The following is a 23,179-nucleotide window of genomic DNA, read 5'->3' as shown; positions in this document are numbered from 1 at the left end:
GAGCCCATACATTCTCCAACCTCCAATAATATATACCTGACAGGAGCCCATACATTCTCCAACCTCCAATAATATATACCTGACAGGAGCCCATACATTCTCCAACCTAAAATAATATATACCTGACAGGAGCCCATACATTCTCCAACCTCCAATAATATATACCTGACAGGAGCCCATACACTCTCCTGCCTCCAATAATATATACCTGACAGGAGCCCATACATTCTGCTGCCTCCAATAATATATACCTGACAGGAGCCCATACATTCTGCTGCCTCCAATAATATATACCCGACAGGAGCCCATACATTCTGCTGCCTCCAATAATATATACCTGACAGGGGCCCATACATTCTCCCGTCTCCAATAATATATACCTGACAGGAGCCCATACATTCTCCTGCCTCCAATAATATATACCTGACAGGAGCCCATACATTCTGGTACCTCCAATAATATATACCTGACAGGAGCCCATACATTCTCCTGCCTCCAATAATGCATACCCAACAGGAGCCCATACATTCTCCTGCCTCCAATAATATATACCTGACAGGAGCCCATACATTCTCCTGCCTCCAATAATATATACCTGACAGGAGCCCATACATTCTCCTGCCTCCATTAATATATACCTGACAGGAGCCCATAGATTCTGCTGCCTCCAATAATATATACCTGACAGGAGCCCATACATTCTCCTGCCTCCAATAATATATACCTGACAGCATCCCATAGATTCTGCTGCCTCCAATAATATATACCTGACAGGAGCCCATACATTCTGCTGCCTCCAATAATATATACCTGACAGGGGCCCATACATTCTGCTGCCTCCAATAATATATACCTGACAGGAGCCCATACATTCTGCTGCCTCCAGTAATATATACCTGACAGGAGCCCATACATTCTGCTGCCTCCAATAATATATACCTAACAGGATCCCATACATTCTGCTGTCTCCAATAATATATACCTGACAGGACCCATAGATTCTGCTGCATCCAATAATATATACCTGACAGGAGCCCATACATTCTCCAACCTCCAATAATATATACCTGACAGGAGCCCATACATTCTGCTGCCTCCAATAATATATACCTGACAGGAGCCCACACATTCTGCTGCCTCCAATAATATATACCTGACAGAAGCCCATACATTCTCCAGCCTCCAATAATATATACCTGACAGGAGCCCATACATTCTCCTGCCTCCAATAATATTTTACCTGACAGGAGCCCATACATTCTCCTGCCTCCAATAATATATACCTGACAGGAGCCCATACATTCTCCTGCCTCCAATAATATATACCTGACAGGAGCCCATAGATTCTGCTGCCTCCAATAATATATACCTGACAGGAGCCCATACATTCTGCTGCCTCCAATAATATATACCTGACAGGAGCCCATAGATTCTGCTGCCTCCAATAATATATACCTGACAGGAGCCCATACATTCTCCAACCTCCAATAATATATACCTGACAGGAGCCCATACATTCTCCAACCTCCAATAATATATACCTGACAGGAGCCCATACATTCTCCAACCTAAAATAATATATACCTGACAGGAGCCCATACATTCTCCAACCTCCAATAATATATACCTGACAGGAGCCCATACACTCTCCTGCCTCCAATAATATATACCTGACAGGAGCCCATACATTCTGCTGCCTCCAATAATATATACCTGACAGGAGCCCATACATTCTGCTGCCTCCAATAATATATACCTGACAGGGGCCCATACATTCTGCTGCCTCCAATAATATATACCTGACAGGAGCCCATACATTCTGCTGCCTCCAATAATATATACCTGACAGGAGCCATACATTCTCCTGCCTCCAATAATATATACCCGACAGGAGCCCATACATTCTGCTGCCTCCAATAATATATACCTGACAGGAACCCATACATTCTGCTGCCTCCAATAATATATACCTGACAGGAGCCCATACATTCTGCTGCCTCCAATAATATATACCTGACAGGAGCCCATACATTCTCCTGCCTCCAATAATATATACCTGACAGGAGCCCATACATTCTCCTGCCTCCAATAATATATACCTGACAGGAGCCCATAGATTCTGCTGCCTCCAATAATATATACCTGACAGGAGCCCATACATTCTCCTGCCTCCAATAATATATACCTGACAGGAGCCCATACATTCTCCTGCCTCCAATAATATATACCTGACAGGAGCCCATAGATTCTGCTGCCTCCAATAATATATACCTGACAGGAGCCCATACATTCTGCTGCCTCCAATAATATATAACTGACAGGGGCCCATACATTCTGCTGCCTGCAATAATATATACCTGACAGGAGCCCATACATTCTGCTGCCTCCAATAATATATACCTGACAGGAGCCCATACATTCTGCTGCCTCCAATAATATATACCTGACAGGAACCCATACATTCTGCTGTCTCCAATAATATATACCTGACAGGACGCATAGATTCTGCTGCATCCAATAATATATACCTGACAGGAGCCCATACATTCTCCAGCCTCCAATAATATATACCTGACAGGAGCCCATACATTCTGCTGCCTCCAATAATATATACCTGACAGGAGCCATACATTCTCCTGTTTCCAATAATATATACCTGACAGGACCCATAGATTCTGCTGCATCCAATAATATATACCTGACAGGAGCCCATACATTCTGCTGCCTCCAATAATATATACCTGACAGGGGCCCATACATTCTGCTGCCTCCAATAATATATACCTGACAGGAGCCCATACATTCTGCTGCCTCCAATAATATATACCTGACAGGAGCCATACATTCTCCTGCCTCCAATAATATATACCCGACAGGAGCCCATACATTCTGCTGCCTCCAATAATATATACCTGACAGGAACCCATACATTCTGCTGCCTCCAATAATATATACCTGACAGGAGCCCATACATTCTGCTGCCTCCAATAATATATACCTGACAGGAGCCCATACATTCTCCTGCCTCCAATAATATATACCTGACAGGAGCCCATACATTCTCCTGCCTCCAATAATATATACCTGACAGGAGCCCATAGATTCTGCTGCCTCCAATAATATATACCTGACAGGAGCCCATACATTCTCCTGCCTCCAATAATATATACCTGACAGGAGCCCATACATTCTCCTGCCTCCAATAATATATACCTGACAGGAGCCCATAGATTCTGCTGCCTCCAATAATATATACCTGACAGGAGCCCATACATTCTGCTGCCTCCAATAATATATACCTGACAGGGGCCCATACATTCTGCTGCCTGCAATAATATATACCTGACAGGAGCCCATACATTCTGCTGCCTCCAATAATATATACCTGACAGGAGCCCATACATTCTGCTGCCTCCAATAATATATACCTGACAGGACCCATAGATTCTGCTGCATCCAATAATATATACCTGACAGGAGCCCATACATTCTCCAGCCTCCAATAATATATACCTGACAGGAGCCCATACATTCTGCTGCCTCCAATAATATATACCTGACAGGAGCCCATACATTCTCCTGTTTCCAATAATATATACCTGACAGGACCCATAGATTCTGCTGCATCCAATAATATATACCTGACAGGAGCCCATACATTCTCCAGCCTCCAATAATATATACCTGACAGGAGCCCATACATTCTGCTGCCTCCAATAATATATACCTGACAGGAGCCCATACATTCTCCTGTTTCCAATAATATATACCTGACAGGAGCCCACACATTCTGCTGCCTCCAATAATATATACCTCACAGAAGCCCATACATTCTCCAGCCTCCAATAATATATACCTGACAGGAGCCCATACATTCTCCTGAATCCAATAATATTTTACCTGACAGGAGCCCATACATTCTCCTGCCTCCAATAATATTTTACCTGACAGGAACCCATACATTCTGCTGTCTCCAATAATATATACCTGACAGGACCCATAGATTCTGCTGCATCCAATAATATATACCTGACAGGAGCCCATACATTTTCCAGCCTCCAATAATATATACCTGACAGGAGCCCATACATTCTGCTGCCTCCAATAATATATACCTGACAGGAGCCCACACATTTTGCTGCCTCCAATAATATATACCTGACAGAAGCCCATACATTCTCCAGCCTCCAATAATATATACCTGACAGGAGCCCATACATTCTCCTGCCTCCAATAATATTTTACCTGACAGGAGCCCATACATTCTCCTGCCTCCAATAATATTTTACCTGACAGGAACCCATACATTCTGCTGTCTCCAATAATATATACCTGACAGGACCCATAGATTCTGCTGCATCCAATAATATATACCTGACAGGAGCCCATACATTCTGCTGCCTCCAATAATATAAACCTGACAGGAGCCCATACATTCTGCTGCCTCCAATAATATATACCTGACAGGAGCCCATACATTCTGCTGCCTCCAATAATATATACCTGACAGGAGCCCACACATTCTGCTGCCTCCAATAATATATACCTGACAGAAGCCCATACATTCTCCAGCCTCCAATAATATAAACCTGACAGGAGCCCATACATTCTCCTGCCTCCAATAATATATACCTGACAGGAGCCCATACATTCTGCTGCCTCCAATAATATATACCTGACAGGAGCCCATACATTCTCCTGCCTCCAATAATATATACCTGACAGGAGCCCATACATTCTCCTGCCTCCAATAATATTTTACCTGACAGGAGCCCATACATTCTCCTGCCTCCAATAATATATACCTGACAGGAGCCCATACATTCTGCTGCCTCCAATAATATATACCTGACAGGAGCCCATACATTCTCCTGCCTCCAATAATATATACCTGACAGGAACCCATACATTCTGCTGCCTCCAATAATATATACCTGACAGGAGCCCATACATTCTGCTGCCTCCAATAATATATACCTGACAGGAGCCCATACATTCTCCTGCCTCCAATAATATATACCTGACAGGAGCCCATACATTCTCCTGCCTCCAATAATATATACCTGACAGGAGCCCATAGATTCTGCTGCCTCCAATAATATATACCTGACAGGAGCCCATACATTCTCCTGCCTCCAATAATATATACCTGACAGGAGCCCATACATTCTCCTGCCTCCAATAATATATACCTGACAGGAGCCCATACATTCTGCTGACTCCAATAATATATACCTGACAGGAGCCCATAGATTCTGCTGCCTCCAATAATATATACCTGACAGCAGCCCATACATTCTGCTGCCTCCAATAATATATACCTGACAGGGGCCCATACATTCTGCTGCCTCCAATAATATATACCTGACAGGAGCCCATACATTCTGCTGCCTCCAATAATATATACCCTACAGGAGCCCATACATTCTGCTGCCTCCAATAATATATACCTGACAGGAACCCATACATTCTGCTGTCTCCAATAATATATACCTGACAGGACCCATAGATTCTGCTGCATCCAATAATATATACCTGACAGGAGCCCATACATTCTCCAGCCTCCAATAATATATACCTGACAGTAGCCCATACATTCTGCTGCCTCCAATAATATATACCTGACAGGAGCCCACACATTCTGCTGCCTCCAATAATATATACCTGACAGAAGCCCATACATTCTCCAGCCTCCAATAATATATACCTGACAGGAGCCCATACATTCTCCTGCCTCCAATAATATTTTACCTGACAGGAACCCATACATTCTGCTGTCTCCAATAATATATACCTGACAGGACCCATAGATTCTGCTGCATCCAATAATATATACCTGACAGGAGCCCATACATTCTCCAGCCTCCAATAATATATACCTGACAGGAGCCCATACATTCTGCTGCCTCCAATAATATATACCTGACAGGAGCCCACACATTCTGCTGCCTCCAATAATATATACCTGACAGAAGCCCATACATTCTCCTGCCTCCAATAATATTTTACCTGACAGGAACCCATACATTCTGCTGTCTCCAATAATATATACCTGACAGGAGCCCATACATTCTCCTGCATCCAATAATATATACCTGACTGGAGCCCATACATTCTGCTGCCTCCAATAATATATACCTGACAGGAGCCCACACATTCTGCTGCCTCCAATAATATATACCTGACAGAAGCCCATACATTCTCCAGCCTCCAATAATATATACCTGACAGGAGCCCATACATTCTCCTGCCTCCAATAATATATACCTGACAGGAGCCCATACATTCTGCTGCCTCCAATAATATATACCTGACAGGAGCCCATACATTCTCCTGCCTCCAATAATATATACCTGACAGGAGCCCATACATTCTCCTGCCTCCAATAATATATAACTGACAGGAGCCCATAGATTCTGCTGCCTCCAATAATATATACCTGACAGGAGCCCATACATTCTGCTGCCTCCAATAATATATACCTGACAGGAGCCCATACATTCTGCTGCCTCCAATAATATATACCTGACAGGAGCCCACACATTCTCCAGCCTCCAATAATATATACCTGACAGAAGCCCATACATTCTCCTGCCTCCAATAATATTTTACCTGACAGGAGCCCATACATTCTCCTGCCTCCAATAATATTTTACCTGACAGGAACCCATACATTCTGCTGTCTCCAATAATATATACCTGACAGGAGCCCATACATTCTCCTGCATCCAATAATATATACCTGACTGGAGCCCATACATTCTGCTGCCTCCAATAATATATACCTGACAGGAGCCCACACATTCTGCTGCCTCCAATAATATATACCTGACAGGAGCCCATACATTCTCCTGCCTCCAATAATATATACCTGACAGGAGCCCATACATTCTGATGCCTCCAATAATATATACCTGACAGGAGCCCATACATTCTCCTGCCTCCAATAATATATACCTGACAGGAGCCCATACATTCTCCTGCCTCCAATAATATATAACTGACAGGAGCCCATACATTCTCCTGCCTCAAATAATATTTTACCTGACAGGAGCCCATACATTCTGCTGCCTCCAATAATATATAACTGACAGGAGCCCATAGATTCTGCTGCCTCCAATAATATATACCTGACAGGAGCCCATACATTCTGCTGCCTCCAATAATATATACCTGACAGGAGCCCATACATTCTGCTGCCTCCAATAATATATACCTGACAGGAGCACATACATTCTGCTGCCTCCAATAATATATACCCGACAGAAGACCATACATTCTGCTGCCTCCAATAATATATACCTGACAGGAGCCCATACATTCTGCTGCCTCCAGTAATACATACCTGACAGGAGCCCATACATTCTGCTGCCTCCAATAATATATACCTGACAGGAGCCCATAGATTCTGCTGCCTCCAATAATATATACCTGACAGGAGCCCATACATTCTACTGCCTCCAATAATATATACCTGACAGGAGCCAATACATTCTCCTGCCTCCAATAATATATACCTGACAGGGGCCCATACATTCTGCTGCCTCCAATAATATATACCTGACAGGAGCCCATACATTCTGCTGCCTCCAATAATATTTTACCTGACAGGAGCCCATACATTCTCCTGCCTCGAATAATATTTTACCTGACAGGAACCCATACATTCTGCTGTCTCCAATAATATATACCTGACAGGAGCCCATACATTCTCCAGCCTCCAATAATATATACCTGACAGGAGCCCATACATTCTGCTGCCTCCAATAATATATGCCTGACAGGAGCCCACACATTCTGCTGCCTCCAATAATATATACCTGACAGGAGCCCATACATTCTGCTACCTCCAATAATATATACCCGACAGGAGACCATACATTCTGCTGCCTCCAATAATATATACCTGACAGGAGCCCATACATTCTGCTGCCTCCAATAATATATACCCGACAGGAGACCATACATTCTGCTGCCTCCAATAATATATACCTGACAGGAGCCCATACATTCTGCTGCCTCCAATAATATATACCCGACAGGAGACCATACATTCTGCTGCCTCCAATAATATATACCTGACAGGAGCCCATACATTCTGCTGCCTCCAGTAATATATACCTGACAGGAGCCCATACATTCTGCTGCCTCCAATAATATATACCTGACAGGAGCCCATAGATTCTGCTGCCTCCAATAATATATACCTGACAGGAGCCCATACATTCTCCTGCCTCCAATAATATATACCTGACAGGAGCCCATACATTCTCCTGCCTCCAATAATATATACCTGACAGGAGCCCATACATTCTCCTGCCTCCAATAATATATACCTGACAGGAGCCCATAGATTCTGCTGCCTCCAATAATATATACCTGACAGGAGCCCATACATTCTCCTGCCTCCAATAATATATACCTGACAGGAGCCCATAGATTCTGCTGCCTCCAATAATATATACCTGACAGGGGCCCATACATTCTGCTGCCTCCAATAATATATACCTGACAGGAGCCCATACATTCTGCTGCCTCCAATAATATATACCTGACAGGAGCCCATACATTCTGCTGCCTCCAATAATATATACCTGACAGGAACCCATACATTCTGCTGCCTCCAATAATATATACCTGACTGGAGCCCATACATTCTGCTGCCTCCAATAATATATACCTGACTGGAGCCCATACATTCTGCTGCCTCCAATAATATATACCTGACAGGGGCCCATACATTCTGCTGCCTCCAATAATATATACCTGACAGGAGCCCATACATTCTGCTGCCTCCAATAATATATACCTGACAGGAGCCCATACATTCTGCTGCCTCCAATAATATATACCTGACAGGAACCCATACATTCTGCTGTCTCCAATAATATATACCTGACAGGACCCATAGATTCTGCTGCATCCAATAATATATACCTGACAGGAGCCCATACATTCTCCAGCCTCCAATAATATATACCTGACAGGAGCCCATACATTCTGCTGCCTCCAATAATATATACCTGACAGGACCCATAGATTCTGCTGCATCCAATAATATATACCTGACAAGAACCCATACATTTTCCAGCCTCCAATAATATATACCTGACAGGAGCCCATACATTCTGCTGCCTCCAATAATATATACCTGACTGGAGCCCATACATTCTGCTGCCTCCAATAATATATACCTGACTGGAGCCCATACATTCTGCTGCCTCCAATAATATATACCTGACAGGGGCCCATACATTCTGCTGCCTCCAATAATATATACCTGACAGGAGACCATACATTCTGCTGCCTCCAATAATATATACCTGACAGGAGCCCATACATTCTGCTGCCTCCAATAATATATACCTGACAGGAACCCATACATTCTGCTGTCTCCAATAATATATACCTGACAGGACCCATAGATTCTGCTGCATCCAATAATATATACCTGACAGGAGCCCATACATTCTCCAGCCTCCAATAATATATACCTGACAGGAGCCCATACATTCTGCTGCCTCCAATAATATATACCTGACAGGAGCCCACACATTCTGCTGCCTCCAATAAAATATACCTGACAGAAGCCCATACATTCTCCAGCCTCCAATAATATATACCTGACAGGAGCCCATACATTCTCCTGAATCCAATAATATTTTACCTGACAGGAGCCCATACATTCTGCTGTCTCCTATAATATTTTACCTGACAGGAACCCATACATTCTGCTGTCTCCAATAATATATACCTGACAGGACCCATAGATTCTGCTGCATCCAATAATATATACCTGACAGGAGCCCATACATTCTCCAGCCTCCAATAATATATACATGACAGGAGCCCATACATTCTGCTGCCTCCAATAATATATACCTGACAGGAGCCCACACATTCTGCTGCCTCCAATAATATATACCTGACAGGAGCCCATACATTCTGCTGCCTCCAATAATATATACCTGACAGGAGCCCATACATTCTCCTGCCTCCAATAACATATACCTGACAGAAGCCCATACATTCTCCAGCCTCCAATAATATATACCTGACAGGAGCCCATACATTCTCCTGCCTCCAATAATATTTTACCTGACAGGAGCCCATACATTCTCCTGCCTCCAATAATATATACCTGACAGGAACCCATACATTCTGCTGTCTCCAATAATATATACCTGACAGGACCCATAGATTCTGCTGCATCCAATAATATATACCTGACAGGAGCCCATACATTCTGCTGCCTCCAATAATATATACCTGACAGGAGCCCACACATTCTGCTGCCTCCAATAATATATACCTGACAGGAGCCCATAGATTCTCCAGCCTCCAATAATATATACCTGACAGGAGCCCATACATTCTCCTGCCTCCAATAATATATACCTGACAGGAGCCCATACATTCTGCTGCCTCCAATAATATATACCTGACAGGAGCCCATACATTCTCCTGCCTCCAATAATATATACCTGACAGGAGCCCATACATTCTCCTGCCTCCAATAATATATAACTGACAGGAGCCCATACATTCTCCTGCCTCCAATAATATTTTACCTGACAGGAGCCCATACTTTCTCCTGCCTCCAATAATATATACCTGACAGGAGCCCATACATTCTGCTGCCTCCAATAATATATACCTGACAGGAGCCCATACATTCTCCTGCCTCCAATAATATATACCTGACAGGAGCCCATACATTCTGCTGACTCCAATAATATATACCTGACAGGAGCCCATACATTCTCCTGCCTGCAATAATATATACCTGACAGGAGCCCATACATTCTGCTGCCTCCAATAATATATACCTGACAGGAGCCCATACATTCTGCTGCCTCCAATAATATATACCTGACAGGAGCCCATACATTCTGCTGCCTCCAATAATATATACATGACAGGAGTCCATACATTCTGCTGCCTCCAATAATATATACCTGACAGGAGTCGATACATTCTCCTGCCTCCAATAATATATACCTGACAGGAGCCCATACATTCTCCTGCCTCCAATAATATATACCTGACAGGAGCCCATAGATTCTCCTGCCTCCAATAATATATACCTGACAGGAGCCCATACATTCTCCTGCCTCCAATAATATATACCTGACAGGAGCCCATACATTCTCCTGCCTCCAATAATATATACCTGACAGGAGCCCATACATTCTGCTGCCTCCACTAATATATACCTGACAGGAGCCAATACATTCTGCTGCCTCCAATAATATATACCTGACAGGAGCCCATACATTCTCCTGCCTCCAATAATATATACCTGACAGGAGCCCATACATTCTGCTGCCTGCAATAATATATACCTGACAGGAGCCCATACATTCTCCTGCCTCCAATAATATATACCTGACAGGAGTCCATAGATTCTCCTGCCTCCAAAAATATATACCTGACAGGAGCCCATACATTCTTCTGCCTCCAATAATATATACCTGACAGGATCCCATACATTCTCCTGCCTCCAATAATATATACCTGACAGGATCCCATACATTCTCCTGCCTCCAATAATATATACCTGAGAGGAGCCCGTACATTCTGCTGCCTCCAATAATATATACCTGACAGGAGCCCATACATTCTCCTGCCAACAATAATATATACCTGACAGGAGCCAATACATTCTCCTGCCTCCAATAATATATACCTGACAGGAGCCCATACATTCTCCTGCCGCCAATAATATATACCTGACAGGAGCCCATACATTCTGCTGACTCCAATAATATATACCTGACAGGAGCCCATACATTCTCCTGCCTGCAATAATATATACCTGACAGGAGCCCATACATTCTGCTGCCTCCAATAATATATACCTGACAGGAGCCCATACATTCTGCTGACTCCAATAATATATACCTGACAGGAGCCCATACATTCTGCTGCCTCCAATAATATATACCTGACAGGAGCCCATACATTCTGCTGCCTCGAATAATATATACCTGACAGGAGCCCATACATTCTCCTGCCTCCAATAATATATACCTGACAGGAGCCCATACATTCTGCTGCCTCCAATAATATATACCTGACAGGAGCCCATACATTCTGCTGCCTCGAATAATATATACCTGACAGGAGCCCATAGATTCTGCAGCCTCCAATAATATACCCCTGACAGGAGCCCATAGATTCTGCTGCCTCCAATAATATATACCTGACAGGAGCCCATAGATTCTCCTGCCTCCAATAATATATACCTGACAGGAGCCCATACATTCTCCTGCCAATAATAATATATACCTGACAGGAGCCCATACATTCTGCTGCCTCGAATAATATATACCTGACAGGAGCCCATACATTCTGCTGACTCCAATAATATATACCTGACAGGAGCCCATACATTCTGCTGCCTCCAATAATATATACCTGACAGGAGCCCATACATTCTGCTGACTCCAATAATATATACCTGACAGGAGCCCATACATTCTGCTGCCTCCAATAATATATACCTGACAGGAGCCCATACATTCTCCTGCCTCCAATAATATATACCTGACAGGAGCCCATACATTCTGCTGACTCCAATAATATATACCTGACAGGAGACCATACATTCTCCTGCCTCCAATAATATATACCTGACAGCAGCCCATAGATTCTGCTGCCTCCAATAATATATACCTGACAGGAGCCCATACATTCTCCTGCCTCCAATAATATATACCTTACAGGAGCCCATACATTCTCCTGCCAACAATAATATATACCTGACAGGAGCCAATACATTCTCCTGCCTCCAATAATATATACCTGACAGGAGCCCATACATTCTCCTGCCTCCAATAATATATACCTGACAGGAGCCCATACATTCTGCTGACTCCAATAATATATACCTGACAGGAGCCCATACATTCTCCTGCCTGCAATAATATATACCTGACAGGAGCCCATACATTCTGCTGCCTCCAATAATATATACCTGACAGGAGCCCATACATTCTGCTGACTCCAATAATATATACCTGACAGGAGCCCATACATTCTGCTGCCTCCAATAATATATACCTGACAGGAGCCCATACATTCTCCTGCCTCCAATAATATATACCTGACAGGAGCCCATACATTCTCCTGCCAAAAATAATATATACCTGACAGGAGCCAATACATTCTCCTGCCTCCAATAATATATACCTGACAGGAGCCCATACATTCTCCTGCCTCCAATAATATATACCTGACAGGAGCCCATACATTCTGCTGACTCCAATAATATATACCTGACAGGAGCCCATACATTCTGCTGACTCCAATAATATATACCTGACAGGAGCCCATACATTCTCCTGCCTGCAATAATATATACCTGACAGGAGCCCATACATTCTGCTGCCTCCAATAATATATACCTGACAGGAGCCCATACATTCTGCTGACTCCAATAATATATACCTGACAGGAGCCCATACATTCTGCTGCCTCCAATAATATATACCTGACAGGAGCCCATACATTCTGCTGCCTCTAATAATATATACCTGACAGGAGCCCATACATTCTCCTGCCTCCAATAATATATACCTGACAGGAGCCCATACATTCTGCTGCCTCCAATAATATATACCTGACAGGAGCCCATACATTCTGCTGCCTCGAATAATATATACCTGACAGGAGCCCATACATTCTGCTGCCTCCAATAATATACACCTGACAGGAGCCCATAGATTCTGCTGCCTCCAATAATATATACCTGACAGGAGCCCATAGATTCTCCTGCCTCCAATAATATATACCTGACAGGAGCCCATACATTCTCCTGCCAATAATAATATATACCTGACAGGAGCCCATACATTCTCCTGCCTCCAATAATATATACCTGACAGGAGCCCATACATTCTGCTGCCTCGAATAATATATACCTGACAGGAGCCCATACATTCTGCTGACTCCAATAATATATACCTGACAGGAGCCCATACATTCTGCTGCCTCGAATAATATATACCTGACAGGAGCCCATACATTCTGCTGACTCCAATAATATATACCTGACAGGAGCCCATACATTCTCCTGCCTCCAATAATATATACCTGACAGGAGCCCATACATTCTGCTGCCTCGAATAATATATACCTGACAGGAGCCCATACATTCTGCTGACTCCAATAATATATACCTGACAGGATCCCATACATTCTCCTGCCTCCAATAATATATACCTGACAGGAGCCCATACATTCTCCTGCCTCCAATAATATATACCTGACAGGAGCCCGTACATTCTGCTGCCTCCAATAATATATACCTGACAGGAGCCCATACATTCTCCTGCCAACAATAATATATACCTGACAGGAGACAATACATTCTCCTGCCTACAATAATATATACCTGACAGGAGCCCATACATTCTCCTGCCGCCAATAATATATACCTGACAGGAGCCCATACATTCTGCTGACTCCAATAATATATACCTGACAGGAGCCCATACATTCTCCTGCCTGCAATAATATATACCTGACAGGAGCCCATACATTCTGCTGCCTCCAATAATATATACCTGACAGGAGCCCATACATTCTGCTGACTCCAATAATATATAGCTGACAGGAGCCCATACATTCTGCTGCCTCCAATAATATATACCTGACAGGAGCCCATACATTCTGCTGCCTCCAATAATATATACCTGACAGGAGCCCATACATTCTGCTGACTCCAATAATATATACCTGACAGGAGCCCATACATTCTCCTGCCTCCAATAATATATACCTGACAGGAGCCCATACATTCTGCTGCCTGCAATAATATATACCTGACAGGAGACCATACATTCTCCTGCCTCCAATAATATATACCTGACAGGAGCCCATACATTCTGCTGACTCCAATAATATATACCTGACAGGAGCCCATACATTCTCCTGCCTCCAATAATATATACCTGACAGCAGCCCATAGATTCTGCTGCCTCCAATAATATATACCTGACAGGAGCCCATACATTCTCCTGCCTCCAATAATATATACCTGACAGGAGCCCATACATTCTCCTGCCAACAATAATATATACCTGACAGGAGCCAATACATTCTCCTGCCTCCAATAATATATACCTGACAGGAGCCCATACATTCTCCTGCCTCCAATAATATATACCTGACAGGAGCCCATACATTCTGCTGACTCCAATAATATATACCTGACAGGAGCCCATACATTCTCCTGCCTGCAATAATATATACCTGACAGGAGCCCATACATTCTGCTGCCTCCAATAACATATACCTGACAGGAGCCCATACATTCTGCTGACTCCAATAATATATACCTGACAGCAGCCCATACATTCTGCTGCCTCCAATAATATATACCTGACAGGAGCCCATACATTCTGCTGCCTCCAATAATATATACCTGACAGGAGCCCATACATTCTCCTGCCTCCAATAATATATACCTGACAGGAGCCCATAGATTCTGCTGACTCCAATAATATATACCTGACAGGAGCCCATACATTCTGCTGCCTCCAATAATATATACCTGACAGGAGCCCATACATTCTCCTGCCTCCAATAATATATACCTGACAGGAGCCCATACATTCTGCTGCCTGCAATAATATATACCTGACAGGAGACCATACATTCTCCTGCCTCCAATATTATATACCTGACAGGAGCCCATACATTCTGCTGACTCCAATAATATATACCTGACAGGAGCCCATACATTCTCCTGCCTCCAACAATATATACCTGACAGCAGCCCATAGATTCTGCTGCCTCCAATAATATATACCTGACAGGAGCCCATACATTCTCCTTCCTCCAATAATATATTCCTGACAGCAGCCCATACATTCTGCTGCCTCCAATAATATATACCTGACAGGAGCCCATACATTCTGCTGCCTCGAATAATATATACCTGACAGGAGCCCATACATTCTCCTGCCTCCAATAATATATACCTGACAGGAGCCCATACATTCTCCTGCCTCCAATAATATATACCTGACAGGAGCCCATACATTCTCCTGCCTCCAATAATATATACCTGACAGGAGCCCATAGATTCTGCTGCCTCCAATAATATACACCTGACAGGAGCCCATAGATTCTGCTGCCTCCAATAATATATACCTGACAGGAGTCCATACATTCTGCTGCCTCCAATAATATATACCTGACAGGAGTCCATACATTCTCCTGCCTCCAATAATATATACCTGACAGGAGCCCATACATTCTCCTGCCTCCAATAATATATACCTGACAGGAGCCCATAGATTCTCCTGCCTCCAATAATATATACCTGACAGGAGCCCATACATTCTCCTGCCTCCAATAATATATACCTGACAGGAGCCCATACATTCTCCTGCCTCCAATAATATATACCTGACAGGAGCCCATACATTCTGCTGCCTCCACTAATATATACCTGACAGGAGCCAATACATTCTGCTGCCTCCAATAATATATACCTGACAGGAGCCCATACATTCTCCTGCCTCCAATAATATATACCTGACAGGAGCCCATACATTCTGCTGCCTGCAATAATATATACCTGACAGGAGCCCATACATTCTCCTGCCTCCAATAATATATACCTGACAGGAGTCCATAGATTCTCCTGCCTCCAATAATATATACCTGACAGGAGCCCATACATTCTCCTGCCTCCAATAATATATACCTGACAGGATCCCATACATTCTCCTGCCTCCAATAATATATACCTGACAGGAGCCCGTACATTCTGCTGCCTCCAATAATATATACCTGACAGGAGCCCATACATTCTCCTGCCAACAATAATATATACCTGACAGGAGCCAATACATTCTCCTGCCTCCAATAATATATACCTGACAGGAGCCCATACATTCTCCTGCCGCCAATAATATATACCGGACAGGAGCCCATACATTCTGCTGACTCCAATAATATATACCTGACAGGAGCCCATACATTCTCCTGCCTGCAATAATATATACCTGACAGGAGCCCATACATTCTGCTGCCTCCAATAATATATACCTGACAGGAGCCCATACATTCTGCTGACTCCAATAATATATACCTGACAGGAGCCCATACATTCTGCTGCCTCCAATAATATATACCTGACAGGAGCCCATACATTCTGCTGCCTCGAATAATATATACCTGACAGGAGCCCATACATTCTCCTGCCTCCAATAATATATACCTGACAGGAGCCCATACATTCTGCTGCCTCCAATAATATATACCTGACAGGAGCCCATACATTCTGCTGCCTCGAATAATATATACCTGACAGGAGCCCATAGATTCTGCTGCCTCCAATAATATACACCTGAAAGGAGCCCATAGATTCTGCTGCCTCCAATAATATATACCTGACAGGAGCCCATACATTCTCCTGCCAATAATAATATATACCTGACAGGAGCCCATACATTCTGCTGCCTCGAATAATATATACCTGACAGGAGCCCATACATTCTGCTGACTCCAATAATATATACCTGACAGGAGCCCATACATTCTGCTGCCTCGAATAATATATACCTGACAGGAGCCCATACATTCTGCTGACTCCAATAATATATACCTGACAGGAGCCCATAGATTCTGCTGACTCCAATAATATTTACCTGACAGGAGCCCATACATTCTGCTGCCTCCAATAATATATACCTGACAGGAGCCCATACATTCTCCTGCCTCCAATAATATATACCTGACAGGAGCCCATACATTCTGCTGACTCCAATAATATATACCTGACAGGAGACCATACATTCTCCTGCCTCCAATAATATATACCTGACAGCAGCCCATAGATTCTGCTGCCTCCAATAATATATACCTGACAGGAGCCCATACATTCTCCTGCCTCCAATAATATATACCTGACAGGAGCCCATACATTCTCCTGCCAACAATAATATATACCTGACAGGAGCCAATACATTCTCCTGCCTCCAATAATATATACCTGACAGGAGCCCATACATTCTCCTGCCTCCAATAATATATACCTGACAGGAGCCCATACATTCTGCTGACTCCAATAATATATACCTGACAGGAGCCCATACATTCTCCTGCCTGCAATAATATATACCTGACAGGAGCCCATACATTCTGCTGCCTCCAATAATATATACCTGACAGGAGCCCATACATTCTCCTGCCTCCAATAATATATACCTGACAGGAGCCCATACATTCTGCTGACTCCAATAAAATATACCTGACAGGAGCCCATACATTCTCCTGCCTGCAATAATATATACCTGACAGGAGCCCATACATTCTGCTGCCTCCAATAATATATACCTGACAGGAGCCCATACATTCTGCTGACTCCAATAATATATACCTGACAGGAGCCCATACATTCTGCTGCCTCCAATAATATATACCTGACAGGAGCCCATACATTCTGCTGCCTCTAATAATATATACCTGACAGGAGCCCATACATTCTCCTGCCTCCAATAATATATACCTGACAGGAGCCCATACATTCTGCTGCCTCCAAAAATATATACCTGACAGGAGCCCATACATTCTGCTGCCTCGAATAATATATACCTGACAGGAGCCCATAGATTCTGCTGCCTCCAATAATATACACCTGACAGGAGCCCATAGATTCTGCTGCCTCCAATAATATATACCTGACAGGAGCCCATAGATTCTCCTGCCTCCAATAATATATACCAGACAAGAGCCCATACATTCTCCTGCCAATAATAATATATACCTGACAGGAGCCCATACATTCTGCTGCCTCGAATAATATATACCTGACAGGAGCCCATACATTCTGCTGACTCCATTAATATATACCTGACAGGATCCCATACATTCTCCTGCCTCCAATAATATATACCTGACAGGAGCCCATACATTCTCCTGCCTCCAATAATATATACCTGACAGGAGCCCGTACATTCTGCTGCCTCCAATAATATATACCTGACAGGAGCCCATACATTCTCCTGCCAACAATAATATATACCTGACAGGAGCCAATACATTCTCCTGCCTCCAATAATATATACCTGACAGGAGCCCATACATTCTCCTGCCGCCAATAATATATACCTGACAGGAGCCCATACATTCTCCTGACTCCAATAATATATACCTGACAGGAGCCCATACATTCTGCTGCCTCCAATAATATATACCTGACAGGAGCCCATACATTCTGCTGCCTCCAATAATATATACCTGACAGGAGCCCATACATTCTGCTGACTCCAATAATATATACCTGACAGGAGCCCATACATTCTCCTGCCTCCAATAATATATACCTGACAGGAGCCCATACATTCTGCTGCCTGCAATAATATATACCTGACAGGAGACCATACATTCTCCTGCCTCCAATAATATATACCTGACAGGAGCCCATACATTCTCCTGCCTCCAATAATATATACCTGACAGCAGCCCATAGATTCTGCTGCCTCCAATAATATATACCTGACAGGAGCCCATACATTCTCCTGCCTCCAATAATATATACCTGACAGTAGCCCATACATTCTCCTGCCAACAATAATATATACCTGACAGGAGCCAATACATTCTCCTGCCTCCAATAATATATACCTGACAGGAGCCCATACATTCTCCTGCCTCCAATAATATATACCTGACAGGAGCCCATACATTCTGCTGACTCCAATAATATATACCTGACAGGAGCCCATACATTCTCCTGCCTGCAATAATATATACCTGACAGGAGCCCATACATTCTGCTGCCTCCAATAATATATACCTGACAGGAGCCCATACATTCTGCTGACTCCAATAATATATACCTGACAGGAGCCCATACATTCTGCTGCCTCCAATAATATATACCTGACAGGAGCCCATACATTCTGCTGCCTCTAATAATATATACCTGACAGGAGCCCATACATTCTCCTGCCTCTAATAATATATACCTGACAGGAGCCCATACATTCTGCTGCCTCCAATAATATATACCTGACAGGAGCCCATACATTCTGCTGCCTCGAATAATATATACATGACAGGAGCCCATAGATTCTGCTGCCTCCAATAATATACACCTGACAGGAGCCCATAGATTCTGCTGCCTCCAATAATATATACCTGACAGGAGCCCATAGATTCTCCTGCCTCCAATAATATATACCTGACAGGAGCCCATACATTCTCCTGCCAATAATAATATATACCTGACAGGAGCCCATACATTCTGCTGCCTCGAATAATATATACCTGACAGGAGCCCATACATTCTGCTGACTCCAATAATATATACCTGACAGGATCCCATACATTATCCTGCCTCCAATAATATATACCTGACAGGAGCCCATACATTCTCCTGCCTCCAATAATATATACCTGACAGGAGCCCGTACATTCTGCTGCCTCCAATAATATATACCTGACAGGAGCCCATACATTCTCCTGCCAATAATAATATATACCTGACAGGAGCCAATACATTCTCCTGCCTCCAATAATATATACCTGACAGGAGCCCATACATTCTCCTGCCGCCAATAATATATACCTGACAGGAGCCCATACATTCTGCTGACTCCAATAATATATACCTGACAGGAGCCCATACATTCTCCTGCCTGCAATAATATATAACTGACAGGAGCCCATACATTCTGCTGCCTCCAATTATATATACCTGACAGGAGCCCATACATTCTGCTGACTCCAATAATATATACCTCACAGGAGCCCATACATTCTGCTGCCTCCAATAATATATACCTGACAGGAGCCCATACATTCTGCTGCCTCGAATAATATATACCTGACAAGAGCCCATACATTCTCCTGCCTCCAATAATATATACCTGACAGGAGCCCATACATTCTGCTGCCTCCAATAATATATACCTGACAGGAGCCCATACATTCTGCTGCCTTGAATAATATATACCTGACAGGAGCCCATAGATTCTGCTGCCTCCAATAATATATACCTGACAGGGGCCCATACATTCTGCTGCCTCCAATAATATATACCTGACAGGAGCCCATAGATTCTCCTGCCTCCAATAATATATACCTGACAGGAGCCCATAGATTCTGCTGCCTCCAATAATATATACCTGACAGGAGCCCATACATTCTGCTGCCTTGAATAATATATACCTGACAGGAGCCCATAGATTCTGCTGCCTCCAATAATATATACCTGACAGGAGCCCATAGATTCTCCTGCCTCCAATAATATATACCTGACAGGAGCCCATACATTCTCCTGCCAATAATAATATATACCTGACAGGAGCCCATACATTCTGCTGCCTCGAATAATATATACCTGACAGGAGCCCATACATTCTGCTGACTCCAATAATATATACCTGACAGGAGCCCATACATTCTGCTGCCTCCAATAATATATACCTGACAGGAGCCCATACATTCTGCTGCCTCCAATAATATATACCTGACAGGAGCTCATACATTCTGCTGCCTCCAATAATATATACCTGACAGGAACCCATGCATTCTGCTGCCTCCAATAATATATACCTGACAGGAGCCCATACATTCTGCTGCCTCCAATAATATATACCTGACAGGAGCTCATACATTCTGCTGCCTCCAATAATATATACCTGACAGGAGCCCATACATTCTGCTGCCTCCAATAATATATACCTGACAGGAGCTCATACATTCTGCTGCCTCCAATAATACATACCTGACAGGAGCCCATACATTCTCCTGCCTCCAATAATATATACCTGACAGGAGCCCATAGATTCTGCTGACTCCAATAATATATACCTGACAGGAGCCCATACATTCTGCTGCCTCCAATAATATATACCTGACAGGAGCCCATACATTCTCCTGCCTCCAATAATATATACCTGACAGGAGCCCATACATTCTGCTGCCTGCAATAATATATACCTGACAGGAGACCATACATTCTCCTGCCTCCAATAATATATACCTGACAGGAGCCCATACATTCTGCTGACTCCAATAATATATACCTGACAGGAGCCCATACATTCTCCTGCCTCCAATAATATATACCTGACAGCAGCCCATAGATTCTGCTGCCTCCAATAATATATACCTGACAGGAGCCCATACATTCTCCTGCCTCCAATAATAAATACCTGACAGGAGCCCATACATTCTCCTGCCAACAATAATATATACCTGACAGGAGCCAATCCATTCTCCTGCCTCCAATAATATATACCTGACAGGAGCCCATACATTCTCCTGCCTCCAATAATATATACCTGACAGGAGCCCATACATTCTGCTGACTCCAATAATATATACCTGACAGGAGCCCATACTTTCTCCTGCCTGCAATAATATATACCTGACAGGAGCCCATACATTCTGCTGCCTCCAATAATATATACCTGACAGGAGCCCATACATCTGCTGACTCCAATAATATATACCTGACAGGAGCCCATACATTCTCCTGCCTCCAATAATATATACCTGACAGGAGCCCATACATTCTGCTGACTCCAATAATATATACCTGACAGGAGCCCATACTTTCTCCTGCCTGCAATAATATATACCTGACAGGAGCCCATACATTCTGCTGCCTCCAATAATATATACCTGACAGGAGCCCATACATCTGCTGACTCCATTAATATGTACCTGACAGGAGCCAATACATTCTCCTGCCTCCAATAATATATACCTGACAGGAGCCCATACATTCTCCTGCCTCCAATAATATATACCTGACAGGAGCCCATACATTCTGCTGACTCCAATAATATATACCGCACAGGAGCCCATACTTTCTCCTGCCTGCAATAATATATACCTGACAGGAGCCCATACATTCTGCTGCCTCCAATAATATATACCTGACAGGAGCCCATACATTCTGCTGCCTCGAATAATATATACTTGACAGGAGCCCATACATTCTCCTGCCTCCAATAATATATACCTGACAGGAGCCCATACATTCTGCTGCCTCCAATAATATATACCTGACAGGAGCCCATACATTCTGCTGCCTCGAATAATATATACCTGACAGGAGCCCATAGATTCTGCTGCCTCCAATAATATACACCTGACAGGAGCCCATAGATTCTGCTGCCTCCAATAATATATACCTGACAGGAGC

This window comes from Phyllobates terribilis, unplaced genomic scaffold (genome assembly GCF_046119375.1).
Source record: "Phyllobates terribilis strain yellow unplaced genomic scaffold, ASM4611937v1 Scaffold_1__5_contigs__length_1240528914, whole genome shotgun sequence".
Taxonomy (NCBI): Eukaryota; Metazoa; Chordata; class Amphibia; order Anura; family Dendrobatidae; genus Phyllobates; species Phyllobates terribilis.
This window is presented reverse-complemented; position numbering follows the sequence as displayed.